Source organism: Schistocerca serialis, chromosome 1, assembly GCF_023864345.2.
Source record: "Schistocerca serialis cubense isolate TAMUIC-IGC-003099 chromosome 1, iqSchSeri2.2, whole genome shotgun sequence".
Classification (NCBI taxonomy): domain Eukaryota; kingdom Metazoa; phylum Arthropoda; class Insecta; order Orthoptera; family Acrididae; genus Schistocerca; species Schistocerca serialis.
Genome location: NC_064638.1, coordinates 744972008 through 744988989, shown reverse-complemented (window position 1 = coordinate 744988989; position 16982 = coordinate 744972008).

Here is a 16982-nt window from a genome sequence, read left to right as displayed (position 1 = left end):
CTACTGTCAGTGCTAGACTGCCATGAAAATAGCCCTGTTACACCAGAGAAATGGTTTAACCTGAAAAAGTATTAATAAGATAAAGAAATCCGCTCACTCAAGCCCATAGCAAGATGGCAGGGAAAAAAGCTACACAGCTACACGGAGGGCGAATGAGAGTTGTTACGTAGCCAGAGATTCGTGACAGGGTGTGGTATAGACGATAAGGCTTAGCAGCTCAGCCAAAGCACACAGGTGCCCAGGAGGTCGACTACAGGCGTACGTGGCCTCGACTCCGTTGTACGTCGATACCATATTTCTCGTCACGGAACTGCATTAATATCAAGGCTGGACTCACCTAGCCTGACACCGAGGTAATGGAGACTATAACGTGTTGTTATCCTAACATGGCAGCAGAGTGCTGCGTCAATTTTCATGTTACCAAAGGAAGAAAAAGTAAGAGAAAACGAACTACAAACGAATGAGACATGAAGGAGAGGAAGCGTGATGTCTCCAGCTGTTTTGTAAGTTCCACAACTAGAAGTATAGTCCGGGTTGTCATTGTGCACGGAGGCTATAGTGACTACATTTAGTCTTTATGGCTAGACAGGAATTCCCGAGTGATGAGGTCCTCTCTCTCTCTCTCTCTCTCTCTCTCTCTCTCTCTCTCTCCCTCTGCTTTACGTTAAAGCGAGGACACATAAACAGATGTCTCCATCTGCGACCGCATGGGTCACGAAGAAAATTTGAATGGAAACAACCTTTCCGAACACTCAGTGCAATATTCGGATCTTTAATAGAACCGATTTCTGGCAGCAGCTGATTATTCTTCAAAGCTATCCGTCATGGGAAACAATTATTACTATTATTTATCGTACCCTGACACCTAGATAGTACTCGCTCTCGTTGTATGTGACTGCATTTCGGCCTTTATTATAATACGTTTCTGACAAAAATCTTTCACCCCCTCCTCGGCTGTTTTCCTCTCCCGTCCCTTCCCTTCCCAGCCCTCCTTCGGCGCAACCCCCACCTCATCCGCCTTTCTCTCCCCTCCTCCTCGCCTCCTCCCCCTTGTTCCCATTTCCCCTGTCCCCCCCCCCCCTCCCATGCAGATCATCCCAGGTTTTTATTCGGTCGGTATCAGTGTGCTACGTTAGTGTTGTGTTTCGGTGCCGTTCTACAGTGTCATCTAGTAATGTGGGTTTTAATTGCGTGCTCGACCTGTTTATTGTCCATGACAGTTCCTTGCTACGCCGTCCGTCATGTGGCTGTTTTAGTCGTTCTAATGCTCTGGCCGTACTTTGCCTAGTGCCTTTTAATGTAGTGTCTGTTTTTTTGTATAACATACTTATTTAGATTTTTATCTCCGATTCACAGTCACCGCTTTGTATGTCTTATTTGCTTCTGTTCCACCTTTTTTTGTTCCTATATTCCACCAAGTTATCTCTTTTATATTGTTTTTAAATGTCTTCCTTTCTATTTATGTCTCTTGGCTGAAGAGCAGCGCTTATGCTGCTGCCAGCCCGCCCCTGATGGGGAATGGAAATGACAATAAAGGAAAAAAAAATAACTTGGACTTTTTTATAGATACTTTACTGATTAAGAAGAATAAATTCATCCTATTTATTGCATTTAAACGTTGGCAGTTGAATGGGTCAAGATCATTTATTATAAGGAAGTTGCGCAATCGAATTATACACAATTACATGTGACTGGCGCATGAGCGAAGGAAAATACAATTGTTAACTCAGATTCCTGATGAGATTACTGACATGACTTATCTGACAAGTGGCCGCAAGGAGGAGCAAGCAAGGGGAAAGAAATCGTATTCACCATCTCTGAAGTTCATGCCTTCAGGATGTTCCAAAGACATTTGCTTCGATCTTCGTCATATTAATGTTACAGGTAGGGTTGTAACGTGCAGGTAACAGAAAATCGATACCATCTGATCGGCATTTCGTGAGCGACTCTTGTAAATTCAGCATAGGTCCATTTTATGAACTTAGGAGAAGAATTTAAGGAATTAGCTGACGTTAATCGTAATCGAGGGCACGTCTCGAGATTTATGTTCCCGTCATTGTACTTCGCCAGATAAATCTTATCCTTTGAAGAATCGATGCCACATCTCAAGTCTGTTGCATTCAGAGATCAAAACTAGCAGTCGGAAGTCCTCTGCGTCCTTCCTCGATCAACAACAAAAACTAGGATGACCAGAATTTCTTCACCTACTCCCTGAGTTCAACATCCGCTTTTTGCGCAAGAAATGCCTATTCAAATGAAACTGTACGATTCCAGAGATCTTCTCAAGTCTCAAACATCTATGATTCACACTACTCACCATTAAAATTGCTACACCACGAAGATGACGTGCTACAGACGCGAAATTTAACCGACAGGAACAAGATGCTGTGAAGTGCAAATGATTAGCTTTTCAGAGCATTCACACAACGTTGGCGCCGGTGGAGACACCTACAACGTGCTTACATGAGGGAAGTTTCCAACCGATTTCTCATACACATACAGTAGTTGACCAGCGTTGCCTAGTGAAACGTTGTTGCGATGCCTCTTGTAATCAGGAGAAATGAGTACCATCACGTTTCCGACTGTGATAAAGGTCGGATTGTAGCCTATCGCGATTGTGGTTTATCATATCGCGACATTGCTGCTCGCGTTGGTCGAGATCGAATGACTCGTAGCAGAATAAGGAATCGGTGGGTTCAGGAGGGTAATAGGGAATGCCGTGCTGGATCCCAACGGCCTCGTACCACTAGCAGTCGAGATGACAGACATCTTATCCGCATGGCTGTAACGGATCGTGCAGCCACGTCTCGACCCCTGGGTCAACAGATGGGGACGTTTGTAAGACAACAACCATCTGCACGAACAGTTCGACGACGTTTCCTGCAGCATCGACTATCAGCTCGGAGACCATGGCTGTGGTTACCCTTGACGCTGCATCACAGACAGGAGCGCCTGTGATGATGTACTCAACGACGAACCTGGGTGCTCGAATGGCAATACGTCATTTTTTCGGATGGATCCAGGTACACGATGGTCGCATCCGTATTTGGCGACATCGCGGGGAACGCACATTGGAAGCGTGTATTCGTCATCGCCATACTGGCGTATCACCCTGCGTGATGGTATGGGGTGCCATTGATTACACGTCTTGGTCACCTCTTCTTCACATTGACGGCACTTTGAACAGTGGACGTTACATTTCAGATGTGTTACGATCCATGGCTCTACCCTTCATTCGATCCCTGCGAAACCCTACATTTCAGCAGGATAATGCACGACCGCATGTTGCAGGTCCTGTACGGGCCTTCCTGGATACTGAAAATGTTCGACCGATGCCCTGGCCAGCGCATTCTCCAGGTCTCTCACCAACTGAAAGCGTCTGGTCAATGGTGGCCGAGCAACTGGCTCGTCACAATATGCCAGTCACTACTTGTGATGAACCGTGGTATCGTGTTGAAGCTGCATGGGCAGCTGTACCTGTACACACCATCCAAGCTCTGTTGGACTCAATGCCCAGGCGTATCAAGGCCGTTATTACGGCCAGAGGTGGTTGTTCTGAGTACTGATTTCTCAGGATCTATGCACCGAAATTGCGTGAAAATGTAATCACATGTCAGTTCTAGTGTAATATATTTGTCCAATGAATACCCACTTATCATCTGCATTTCTTCTTGGTGTAGCAATTTTAATGACCAGTAGTGTATGTGTGCATACTGGAGCGACGAATGAAAATTTGTATGAAGGCCAGGATTCTAAATCTGGTCTTCTGCTCACTAGACAGATGCGCTAACCTTTATACCAACATGACACAATGACTTTATAGGCCTGCACGGGATACCAAATGGGCTGAGGCCTGAATAGGAATTGTGATTGAGGAGTGAGGCGTGTTACAGCTGTCCGTACAGTAGAACAAAGCCACTGTCCCGTGGTTGTGTAGTGGGTAATGCAGCTGCCTCGTGGGCAGTTGACCTGGGTTCGAAACCTGGCCTTGGCACTAATGTTGATTCATCGCTTCAATCTTCCTAGTGTACACATCAGAAATGGGTATATTTGCTCACTAGCCTGCAGTTTACTAAGAACAAATTGTTCCGCCGTTTAGGAAAAAGGCTGTTTACAGGTAATTGCCCCCCTGCGATAATTTTCTGTGACCAGCCAACGAGACCTAGAGAAGTACCCTCCTAGTCAACTTCTTGGATGGGTATGACTTAAGATGGCTCAAATGGCTCTGAGCACTATGGGACTTAACATCTATGGTCATCAGTCCCCTAGAACTTAGAACTACTTAAACCTAACTAACCTAAGGACAGCACACAACACCCAGCCATCACGAGGCAGAGAAAATCCCTGACCCCGTCGGGAATTGAACCCGGGAACCCGGGCATGGGAAGCGAGAACGCTACCGCACGACCACGAGATGCGGGCTATGACTTAAGACTAGACGTAGTAGGGAGATAATGTACACAAGAGACAGTTGCATGACCAATTTTCTGATGTTGGAGAGTCCTTTTGAAAAACTTCTGTTCTTATGCTGGCGCCAGAAACTTCAAAGAAATGCACCCCCTTTCCACTATTTTAATGTAAATGGTGTCCGAACATACACTATTGGCCATTAAAATTGTTACACCAAGAAGAAATGCAGATGATAAACGGGTATTCATTGGACAAATATATTATACTAGAACAGACATGTGATTACATTCTCACGCAATTTGGGTGCATAGATCCTGAGAAATCAGTACCCAGAACAACCACCTCTGGCCGTAATAACGGCCTTGATACGCCTGGGCATTGAGTCAAACAGAGCTTGGATGGTGTGTACAGGTACAGCTGCCCATGCAGCTTTAGCACGATACCACAGTTCATCAAGAGTAGTGACTGGTGTATTGTTACGAGCCAGTTGCTCGGCCACCATTGACCAGACGCTTTCAATTGGCGAGAGATCTGGAGAATGTGCCGGCCAGGGCAGCAGTCGAACATTTTCTGTATCCAGAAAGGCCCGTACATGACCTGCAACATGCGGTCGTGCATTATCCTGCTGAAACGTAGAGTTTCGCAGGGATCGAGTGAAGGGTAGATCCACGGGTCGTAACACATCTGAAATGTAACGTCCACTGTTCAAAGTGCCGTCAATGCGAAGAAGAGATGACCGAGACGTGCAACCAATGGCACCCCATGCCATCACGCCGGGTGATACGCCAGTATGGCGATGACGAATACATGCTTCCAAAGTGCGTTCACCGCGATGTCGCCAAACACGGATGCGACCATAATGATGCAGTAAACAGAACCTCGATTCATCCGAAAAAATGACGTTTAGCCATTCGTGCACCCAGGTTCGTCGTTGAGTTCACCATCGCAGGCGCGATGCAGCGTCAAGGGTAACCGCAGCCACGGTCTCCGAGCTGATAGTCTATGCTGCAGCAAACGTCGTCGAACTGTTCGTGAAGATAGTTATTGTCTTGCAAACGTCCCCATCTGTTGACTCAGGGATCGGGACGTGGCTGCACGGTCCGTTACAGCCATGCGGATAAGATGCCTGTCATCTCGACTGCTAGTGGTACGAAGCCGTTGGGCTCCAGCACGGCGTTCCGTATTACCCTCCTGAACCCACCGATTCCATATTCTATTAACAGTCATTGGATCTCGAACAACGCGAGCAGCAATGTCGCGATACGATAAACCGCAATCGCGATAGGCTACAGTCCGACCTTTATCAAAATCGGAAACGTGATGGTACTCATTTCTCCTGATTACACGAGGCATCACAACAACGTTTCACCAGGCAACGCCGGTCAACTGCTGTTTGTGTATGAGAAATCGGTTGGATACTTTCCTCATGTCAGCACGTTGTATGTGTCGCCACCGGCGCCAACGTTGTGTGAATGCTCTGAAAAGCTAATCATTTGCATATCACAGCATCTTCTTCTTGTCGGCTAAATTTCGTGTCTGTAGCACATCTTCGTAGTGTAGCAATTTTAATGGCCAGTAGTGTATTTGCTCTTCTCTGCTCACGCCAGTCGCCAGCGGTTGCAGTGAGTGTGTCGAGGCTACTGCCGGACAATAATACACAGGCGCCTCTAGTCTGCTGGCTGCGGCTCAGCGATGCCAGTGGGCCAAACGCTGAAAACAGTCAGACCATCTAGGCCAGGGGTATGCAACCTTTTAGCTTACCTGGGCCACGCTGAGAAAAGGTGAGTATTTTTGGGTCGCAAATAAAATACGCAACATTAACAGTAACGGCTGAGGAGGGAAAACAGGATGAACCAATGAGAGAATAGTATCATAACTTTGCGTAAACTGTGATCTAGGCACAATAATTAGGTTTTGTCTATGGGCCTCCTTGTGGTTTAGTCTCAGCTCTTCCATCGTCCCTGCCTATAGAAAACACTCTGGAGTGGGCAGAGAGCTGGATTAGTTGACATACGGGGACCTGGGACGAACGTGGTTGCAGGATATAAAGTTAAAAATCAGCACCAGAACCTTCTTGTTTGTGACCGAACTGCCCGTGTTTTTACTGTACTGTAAGAACTATGAAATTAAAATAGGAAGCTGGGATAAAAGAGGTATTATTAACAGAGTTTACGGAATTTCTTTTCCAGTAGTCGCATGGTAAGCGTTTCTGAGTATCGGTAATGAGGTATTGGGTTCGATCGTCGGGCGGGTGCGGCACTATTTTTTTTTCTCAGGACTGGGTGGGAGTGTTGTTCACATCATCATTTCATCATCACCGACGCGCAGGGCGGCGAAGTGAAGTCAAATAGGAAGACTCGCACAAGGCGGCCGAATAACCTCACCAAGAGACTCCCAGCCAATAATGCTATAAGCACACTTCTTTTTTTTTTACAGGAATTGAGTAATATCATGCTGTTTCTCTGAATGGGCTGGATGTAGCGATCGACATGGCGTCTCCAGCGTGAGCGTGAATAGTCTCTGATCTACTGTTTCAGTCTTGATGGAACGGAAGAGAAAGTGTAAAAATTCTACAATGCGTTTCAAATGGCGGCATTCACAGTGGCTGTCAATGGGATTGAATGGAATGATACGTTTAAGTGAAGCTTTCTTGAAAAGAAAATTGTGACATCATCTTGGTACAAGGAACAGTGGCAATGTCTGCTAATAGTGTATATTAAGTTATTGTAGCAGCACTCTCTTGTGTTATTGTTCTGGATTTCGAGCTTTTGTTTCTTTTTAGTTTTTATATAACTGTTTGCTTTGATTTTGTGAAACAGTACAAAGGTTGATAAGGCGTGTTTTTCCGCTGAAGGGAACTGATATGCAGAATGATAGAATGGTTTACGTTGTGTAATATCTGGACAAAGAAGAAGTTTATACTGTGCATAAATAAAAACCTAAATTGATGAAACAGTTTTCATTAAACAACCTCTTTAAAAAAAAAAAGAAAGGAAAAGAAAGGATGGAAAAGGTCAACTCAGCTGGAGGAGAAATGGTATATGGGCTTTGTGTTTTGGGCTGCGATTATTGTTTGAAGTAATGATGTGTATGAATTTTCTCTTGCAGCTTAATGTCGATGTCTTGAACTGTTTGGGCGACATTTTTCCTATTACTAAACGATTTCTGATGAATGAATGCTAACGCCCATGCTGCTTCATTTCTCAGCAGTTTACCACGCTGAGTTTGTTGAGATCATTTGTTACGAATTTTGCTTTGGCAATTAATAAAATTCACCACTGCTGTTTCCTTAATTCTGATACTATATTGCGACATTTTGTATCACCGATGATTTCTCATAACCGCACCCTCACCGTTGCGAAGTGACGTACTGAGTGTGAACGCAGCGCTGACGGTAACGTGGCATTCCGTTTCGTCCCGTTCCCTTTGTTCACGTCCAGTGTGAATCAGACCTTATACGGTTCGCTGACAACATGGTACTATAGCCTAAGGTAACAGGAACGGAATCGGGTTCTTAAAGCGATGGAGCGTTGCTAGACGTTGGCTGTAATATGCATATAAAGAAAAGGAAAACTAGCGAAATGTTCTATGCAAGTTGTGGTCATGCCCGGTGGCTAATGTTAAACACGACGAAGAGACCCTGGAAGAATTGGTCGAGTTTGGCAACGACGGAAGTAGAAAAGAGAAAAAGCGGAGACGCAAGAAAGACGTAAAGGTAAGGATTGCTCAGGGTAAAAGGGCTTATTGTAGGAACACACGGTTGTTAACAATCCGAAATATCTACATCAACTACGCTGCAGTTGACACGTCACTATGAGTGGTCCACTTTAGAACAGCACGTAGAAAAATGGCTAAATGCTTCCTTGAGTGTTCTGAATTCTGTTATTTTGTTACAATGGTCGTTTCTTACTTCTTAGGAGGGAGTCACCAAAATGTTTTCGCATTCGGAAGATGAAGTTCGTGATTGAAATTTCATGAAAAGATCACGCCACAACAAAAACGCCTTTTTCTTAATGGTTGCCAATTCAGCTCGCTTATCATATCCGTGACATTCTTTCGCTATATTACAAAAAGAGCTGCTCTTCTTCAAACTTTTTCGGTGTCTTTCGTCAATCCGATCTTGTGAAGAACCCATACAGTGCAGCAATACTTCAAAAGAACACGGAGAAGTGTAGTGTAGTCAATATCTTTAGTAGATTTGTTGCATATTCTAAGTGCTCTGGCAGTCAAACGCATTCTTTGATTCACCTTACTCAGAAAATTTTCTACATTATGATTCCAATTTACGTTGTTCGTAACTGGGATCCCTAGGTATTTGGCTGAATCGATGAAGTTTAGCCGGCCGCTGTGACCGAGTGGTTCTAGGCGCTTCAATCCGGAACCGCGCTGCTACTACGGTCGCCGGTTAGAATCCTGCCTCGGGCATGGGTGTGTGTGATGTCTAGGCGACTGATGACCTCAGATGTTAAGTCCCATAGTGCTTGCAGCCATTTGAACCATTTATTTTTGACGACGTTTAAATTTGTGTGATTTATCGTGGAAACGAAATTTAACGGATTTTTTTCAGTATTCATGCAGAGGACCTCACTCATTTTTTTTAAGGGTAAACTGCCACTTTTTGCACAAAAATGTAAATATCTTATCTTAATTATTTTACACATGTTTTTGAGCTTCTGATGGCTTAACTAGATAATAAATGGCAGGATCGTCTGCAAACTGTCTAAGAGGGCTGTTCAGGTCTCCTAAATCGTTTATACAGATTAAGAACAGAAGAGCGCCTGTAGCACTTCCTTGGAGAACCTTACGTTTCACTAGATGACTTCCCGTCAGTCACTATGAACTGTGACCTTTCTGACAGGAAATCAGAAATCCTGTCGCACAGAGGTGACGATACTGCATAGGCGCGTGTTTTATTTGAAAACCACTTGTGAGAAACGATGTTAAAAGCCTTCTGGAAATCTATAGATATACAACCCATCTTGTGACTAGAAAAGAATTCGCAAGATCTATGTTTCAAGCACGGCTTTGTCTGTATTGCGAAATGTGAACAACGAGGAAGACAGATGTGAAACGATTTGCTTTGCAGTGTGATGCTGCAGGGAACTGTTACAGATCAGATGGACTGATCAAGTAAGGAATGTAGACGTCCTGCACCGAAACGAGAAAAAATATCTAGTTTATGAATTAAATTAAAAAAGAAATAGGAACGACTTGAACAAAACTTTCTATGCCTCAGCAAATAATTTTCGCAGCATGAGACTTGAAGAACATCTTGTCTGTCTGGAACACGAACTGCAGAATGTGAAATGAGACTTACGTGGATCAGTGAGACGACACTATAAGGTAAAACGATTACTCTCCTCAAGTCCGGACACTCGAATGTAAATTCGCATATTGGCGGCATAGCTTTGCTATTTCAATACAGGAGGAAACACATTATTACCAAGACCTGTCCATTTCAGATAATCTACCTGTGAGTCTTGAGTTGAATGCCAAGATTAGTCTCCAAATCATTTGTGCCTATACACTTACTTTCACATCAACCGATGAAGAGCTAGAACAGTTTTATGTAACTCTGACAATAGCAAGTAATTCAAAAAAGACATTTTCCTTAGTATTTGTCAATTTTAATGCCAAGAGAGGATCGAATTCCGCAGAAGACCCTCCCTTCGTTGGAAATTTTTGACATAGAACGCGATGGAACATGATCAAATGCATTTTCACAACAAAGAACGTTTACACTGCATGAACACCTTTTGCAAGGAAAATTCGAAAAGAAGGTGGACGTGGAGAAGCTCGACGGCACGATTAAGAGTGCAACATATTACAGCCTCACACTGAGCAACCGAATGTACTCAGACGTGTCAGACATAAATCGCTTCAATACAGGTAGCGACCATAGGCTAGTAAGAGCCATGATCATATTAACACACGATTCGAGAGAAAATATGTGATGGAAAGGAAGAGCCTACCAACAGTAAATGAGCTGAAACAGAAAACAAGCGTGTCCAACCAGTGCAGAGACAAGAAACTAACAACAGAAAACTTGAGGAATGGGACTGAACCAACTCTCTATAGAAATTATTAACAATATTCGAACGGCAGTAAACAGAGTCAGTGTATTCCAGAAACGGAAAAATATGAAATTCAGCCTCGAAACAGGGCGGCTTATAAAAAAAATAAAAAATTCTTCAGGAAAAGGAAAAACTCTGAAGAGAGATACCCAGATACAGAGACCTAAACAGAAACGTAAAGAAGGCGATCAGAGAAAGCAAAACACAAGACTGATCGAGGAGACTGCAGAAACAATGCGGACATGGAAATACTCCGCTCCAGTCGATCAAAAGGCAACAAAATTTGGGATGACCACGGTGAAGCTATTGTTGAAAGAGACAAAATTGTTATAGCTGTATGGCAGCATTGCAGTTACCACTGCTGCGTTACATATAACCACTAGACAGGTTGTAAGTAATTTTCCCGGGTCCAAAGAGATTTCCATGAGAACTCGGATCATGCCATTTACAACGGTATCCATACAAGCTGAAGGTTCGTTGTGGATGGCTCGCCCAGTGAACACAGCTGAGATGAGGTGGTTGAATCAAGTTCAGAAGTTTTGGAGGCAGGAAAATGCTATGAACTGTTGACCGTGTAATTCCAGTAATTTCCAGGCAGGTCTAACCATGTGAAGAAGTGTTGTCATGCTAAACAGTCTCATCCTAACCACGAAGGATAATCGCCATGTACGGCTTAACGTGATATCCAGAGATAGATTCAAACAAAATTAGTCAAGAGTCTTTTATGTTGCATAGATGTGCGAGATATGATTTCATAATCGAATGTCGATTGAAGCAAAGTTGATCACTACACCCAGCAACAGAACCTTCGACATTAACCTAAATTAATATTACGTAAATTCTAATTTTTTATACAGTGCATAAGACATGATTATAAAAACAGCTTAACTCTGGTGACTGTCCTCTGATTCCATGAATACTGTACAGTTCTTCTGAAATTGTATTTTAGGATTTCCGTAAGGAGTATATATTTCAGATGTTGAAACCAGTTAAATTCATCGCCCCATATTTTGTTGACATGTACTGGGGATCCATCACAACTAAAGACTACGATAGGTTAATGATGAAACTACTTATTTGACTAATTCAAAAACTGTATCTTGTATTAACGAAGGAAGTTGTGCAGCAATATTAAAATTTAATTGAACAACTGTTTTCTAAATTAAGGTTGATTCAAGTATTGCTAGAGAACAACAGATCATGTTTTACACAAACAACTGTAATCCAAAAGCGTCAACTGAATTAACATTTAAATATTAATATTATAATATATTATATTATTATATTTTTATTATATTATATTATTTATTTTATTTTATATTTATATCATTATATTATTATATTATTTATTATATTATATTATTATAATATTAATATTATAAATATTAAATAATAAAAGATTTAAATATTAACTATGTCATTAAATTCTCCATAACTTCGGAAATATGACAGACTCACAACATGTGAGACTAATTTGGGAGTCAGTACAAAAATTCCTTTAAGGTGAGACATACATCATTTTGCATGAAAATTACATTTATTTTGTTAAGTAATAAAATTGTATTTTGAATGGGGTCTCAACTTTTTATTGTCCTCAAGCACAGAAAAAGCTGTCTCTAAACGCCACAGGTGAAAGGCAGTGTAGGTTTCTTGCTTCCAGGTCATATGGGAATCAAAGAGTATCACTGACTGCTTCTGTAGCTCGGAGAGTATTGGTTCTGGAAGTTGAGTAACTGCAGGTGGCGCAAATGAGTTGTTGTGCATAGTCAACAACATAGCCTAGCTGAATCTCTCACTAGCCTCTGCGACTCGACGAAGTTACGCCAACCAGGCCTCGAATAAACTACTCGCCAATCGTGCAGCGAAGTGAACCTACTTGTAACCATGTAACTTCCTGGAAAATCAAAACTGTGTGCTGGACCGAGACTCGAACTCGGGACCTTTGCCTTTCGCGCGCAAGTGCTCTACCAACTGAGCTACCCAAGCACGACTTCAGCTACACTCGTAATTTTAAGATATTATTCCAGGCGTTTAACAATGCAGAAGGCAGTTTTATTTCCCATTTTGTGTTCTTACATTTCTTTTTTCTTGCAGAACAGGAGAGCCAATTTCTTTCAACAATGAAGTGATAAATATTTGTGTACCATACGTTTTGCAGTTTCGAAGAAATATCAAATAGAAACTTCCTATCATATATTGCGCAACAGAAAATTTCAAATAATACATATTTTTCTTAATCTACTAACATCATAAAAAATGTTGGTAGAGCACATGCCCGCGAAAGGCAAAGGTCCCGAGTTAGATTCTCGGTTCGCCACACAGTTTTGATTTATTTATTTTACATATTTACACGTCAAGTTCCTTAGGGCCAAATTGAGGAGCAAATCTCCAATGTCATGGAACGTGACAGCACATGAAATTACAACATAAAAGTAATAATAGATAAAAATAAAATGTTTATGAGCCCGATAAAAGTCAATCCATAAGTTTAAGTAAACACAATCAACAATGCAACAAGAATCAGCTTAATTTTTCAAGGAACTCCTCGACAGAATAGAAGGAGTGACCCATGAGGAAACTCTCCAGTTTCGATTTGAAAGCACATGAATTACTGCTAAGATTTTTGAATTCTAAGGGTAGCTTATTGAAAATGGATGCAGCAATATACTGCACACCTTTCTGCACAAGAGTTAAGAAAGTCTAATCCCAGTGTAGGTTTGATTTCTGCCGAGTATTAACTGAGTGAAAGTTGCTTGTTCTTGGGAATAACCCTATATTGTTAACAAGAAATTACAGTAAGGAATGTATATATTGAGAGGCCAATGTCAAAGTACCCAGACTTGTGAACAGGTCAGACACCTTCGGAATAGTGAAAATGGCAGCATACGTCTTTGAACAAGATTCTGAACGTGGGCGTTCCACGACAGCTTACTATCTATCTGAACACCTAGAAATCTCAACTGTTCAGTTTAACTAATCATATGCCCATTCTGTGAAATTAAAATGTCAGGTTTTCTTCAACGGTGTGTTAGAAACTGTAAAACCTGAGTCTTCCTGTGATTTAGCCTTAATTTATTTTCTACAAGCCATGAACTTAGGTCATTAATTACACTATTTGAAACAGAGACAATGTTGCACACACCATCCTTTACTACCAAGCTAGTGTCATCAGCAAACGGAAATATTTTAGACTTAGTCGTAATACTAGAGGACATATTTATACAAATAAGGAACAGGAGTGGCCCCAACACTGACCTCTGGGGCACCCCCACTTGACCGTACCCCAATCAGACCCCACATCACAGCCATTCTCAACATTGTGAATAATGAACTTTTGCTGTCTGTTAATAAAATAAGAGTTGAACCAATTGTGAGCTGTTCCCCGTATTGCATAATGGTCCAGCTTCTAGAGCAATATTTTGTGATCAACACAATTAAACGTCTTAGTTAAATCAACAAATATGCCAAGCGTTCGAAACCTTTTGTTTAACCCATCCAGTGGCTGACAGAGAAAAGAGAATATAGCATTTTCGGTTGTTAATCGGCTTCTAAAGCCGAACTGTACATTTGATAGCAAGTCGTGCGATATAAAATAATCCATTAATCTTGCATGCACAGCCTTTTCAATAACTTCAGCAAACACTGATGGCATAGAAATAGATCTAAAACTGTCTACATTATCCCTTCCTCTCTTTCTATAAAGCGGCTTTACTACTGAGTACTTTAATCGGCCAGGAAACTGACCGTTCCTAAGGGAAAAATTACAGAGATGGCTAGATACAGGGCTAACATGTGCAGCACAGTACTTCAATATTCTGCTAGGGACTCCATCATATCCAAGAGAGTCTTTAGTCTTCAGTGATTTAATTATTGGCTCAATCTCCCTCTTGTCTGTATCTCAGAGGAGTATTTCAGAAATCAATCTCGGAAAGACATTTGCCAAGGAAATTACATGATTCCCTGTAGAAACTAAATTTTTATCGAATTCACTAGCAATGCTCAAAAAATGATTTCTCAGTAGCATATATACTTTTACTACGAACTGACTTTATGTCGTCGACCCTCTGCTGTTGACCAGACACTCTCTTCACAACTGAGCATATGGTTTTAATTTTATCCTGTGCATTAACTATTCTATTTGCATATTACATACTCTTTGCCTTCCTAACAACATTTTAAAGTATCTTACAATACTGTTTGTAATAATGGGCTACTGTAGCTTGATTGTGACTACTTCTGACATTTTGATATAATTCCCGCTTTGTTCTACATGATGTCCTTATCCGGCTAGTTAGCGACCCAGGCTACGTGTTACTGCTAGTACCCCGTTTAGCACGTTCTAATGGTAACCAACTCTCAAAGAGCATGAGAAATGTGTTAAGGAAAGCATTGTATTTACCATCTATGTTATCGGCAGTATAAAAATACTGCCACTTTTGTTCCTCGGTGAGGTTTATTGCTGATGGATTAACTTTTCTACATAGTTTGTAATTGATCTGTCAGTAAGTTTCATAACAGCCCACACTCCACTGCAGAGTGAAAATTTCATTCTACTTGTAACCATGCTTGTAATCTACTAATGTCTGTTCACCATATTTAAGTTAATTATGCACTCTGAGGCAAAAATAAAACTACGTACCATGAAGGAGTCATCCGAATGGGGCGGAAATCGGTGGACAAACAAATGATTACAATTTCATAAAAAAACTGTTTGATTTATTCAAGAGAAAGAGCTTCACGAGTAGAGTAAGTCAGTAAAGCGTTGGTCCACCTCTGGCCCTTATGCAAGTAGTTACTCAACTTGATTTTGATTGATTGAGTTGTTGGATGTCCTCCTCAGAGATATCTTGCTAAGGTCTGTCCAATTAGCCTGTTCGATCGTCAGAATCCTGAGTGGGCTGGAGCGCCCTGCTCACAATGTTCTAAACTTCTCAATTGGGGAGAGATCTGGTGACCTTGCTGATCAATGTAGGGTTTGACAAGCACACAAACAAGCTGTAGGAAATCACTCCGTGTGCAAGGAACGTAATCTCATAATGGCTTGCAGTGAAGGGCAACAAAACGGACTGTAAAATATTGTCGACGTACCGCTGTACTGTAAGGGTGTCGTGGTTGACAACCAAAGGTGTCCTGCTATGAAATTAAATGGCGCCCCAGAGCATCGCTCCTTGTTGTCGGGCCAAATGGTGGGGGGCAGTCAGGATGGTGTCCCAACGCTGTCCAGGGTGTCTCCAGATACGTCTTCGCTGGTCATGGGAACTCAGCTCCAAGCGGGGCTCATCAATGGAGACAATTCTGCTGCAGTCAATGAGATTCCAGGCCAAAGAAGTTGCTGGAAACGCCTCGGACAACAATGGGACATCAAGCTAACTGTCGTCCTCAATACGGGCTGACAGCCAGGAGTGGTGGTCTTGGGGACCGTTTCTTTCTTATCATAGCAAGACCCCATTGGTTGTCATCCGAGGCACCTTTACAGCGCAACGGTACGTCAGTGACATTCTACGCCCCGTCTTGTTGCCCTTCATGGCAAGCCAACCTGAGCTTACATTTCGGCAAGCTAATGCCCGCTCGCACACTACGAGAGTTTCTACCGCTTGTCTTCATGCTTGCCAAAAATCTACTTTGGCCAGTAACGTCGTCGGATCTCCCTCACCCCTCCCACACCTTCCCCCAAATTAAGAACCTTTGGAGCATTACGAACAGGGCCTTCCAACCAACTCCCTCGGGATCTAGAGACCTAACGCGCCAGTTGGATCGAATATGTGTGTTTGGAAGGTACATGTAAACTGCCTAATTTCTTGACGACATCTTGACAAGATGTCTTTGGGCAAACAACTCATGTTATTGTTATTGCTTACTTTTGTGTAATAAATAATTTCTTTCTGTATTGCGCGAGGCACACTCAGAGTGTGTTGAATGCGATCAGTTGTTACTGATAGTCTATCTCACAACCGGACAAAGGGTAATATGAAAGACGTATAGGCCTCTTTCGTCCTCTGCCTCGTACTCAGATAGATATCGGGCAACCAACACTTGTTTCGAGGTTCCCCTCTTTAACGGCTGGTGGGAGCCCGCGTCCTCGCTTTAACGGCAGAGTAAACACACTTGAAAGAGGAGCCGTTCGCCAGCCACGGCTCCTAAGTGCTTCTGTCTGACGCCCCGCCTCGCCGCTTCCGTTACAAATCTCGCACAACTCAAGAAGAGTTAACAGGTCTAATAAGTGCTCTGTCTCTAAATTGTGCAGTAAACAAGAATTAAAATACAAAACTTCACTTATTTATCAGGATAATTTGTCGCAAATTAGGTTCTCGGGGCTCGTAGGTAAGCCATATCAAATAAATTTTATAGGAGAGACATACGAAGATTCAAAAAAATTCATAAATCAGGTGAACGACGTAAGAGATATGTTCATTGTATTATATTATATTTTTATTTATATATATATATATATATATATATATATATATATATATATATATATATATATATATATTTATT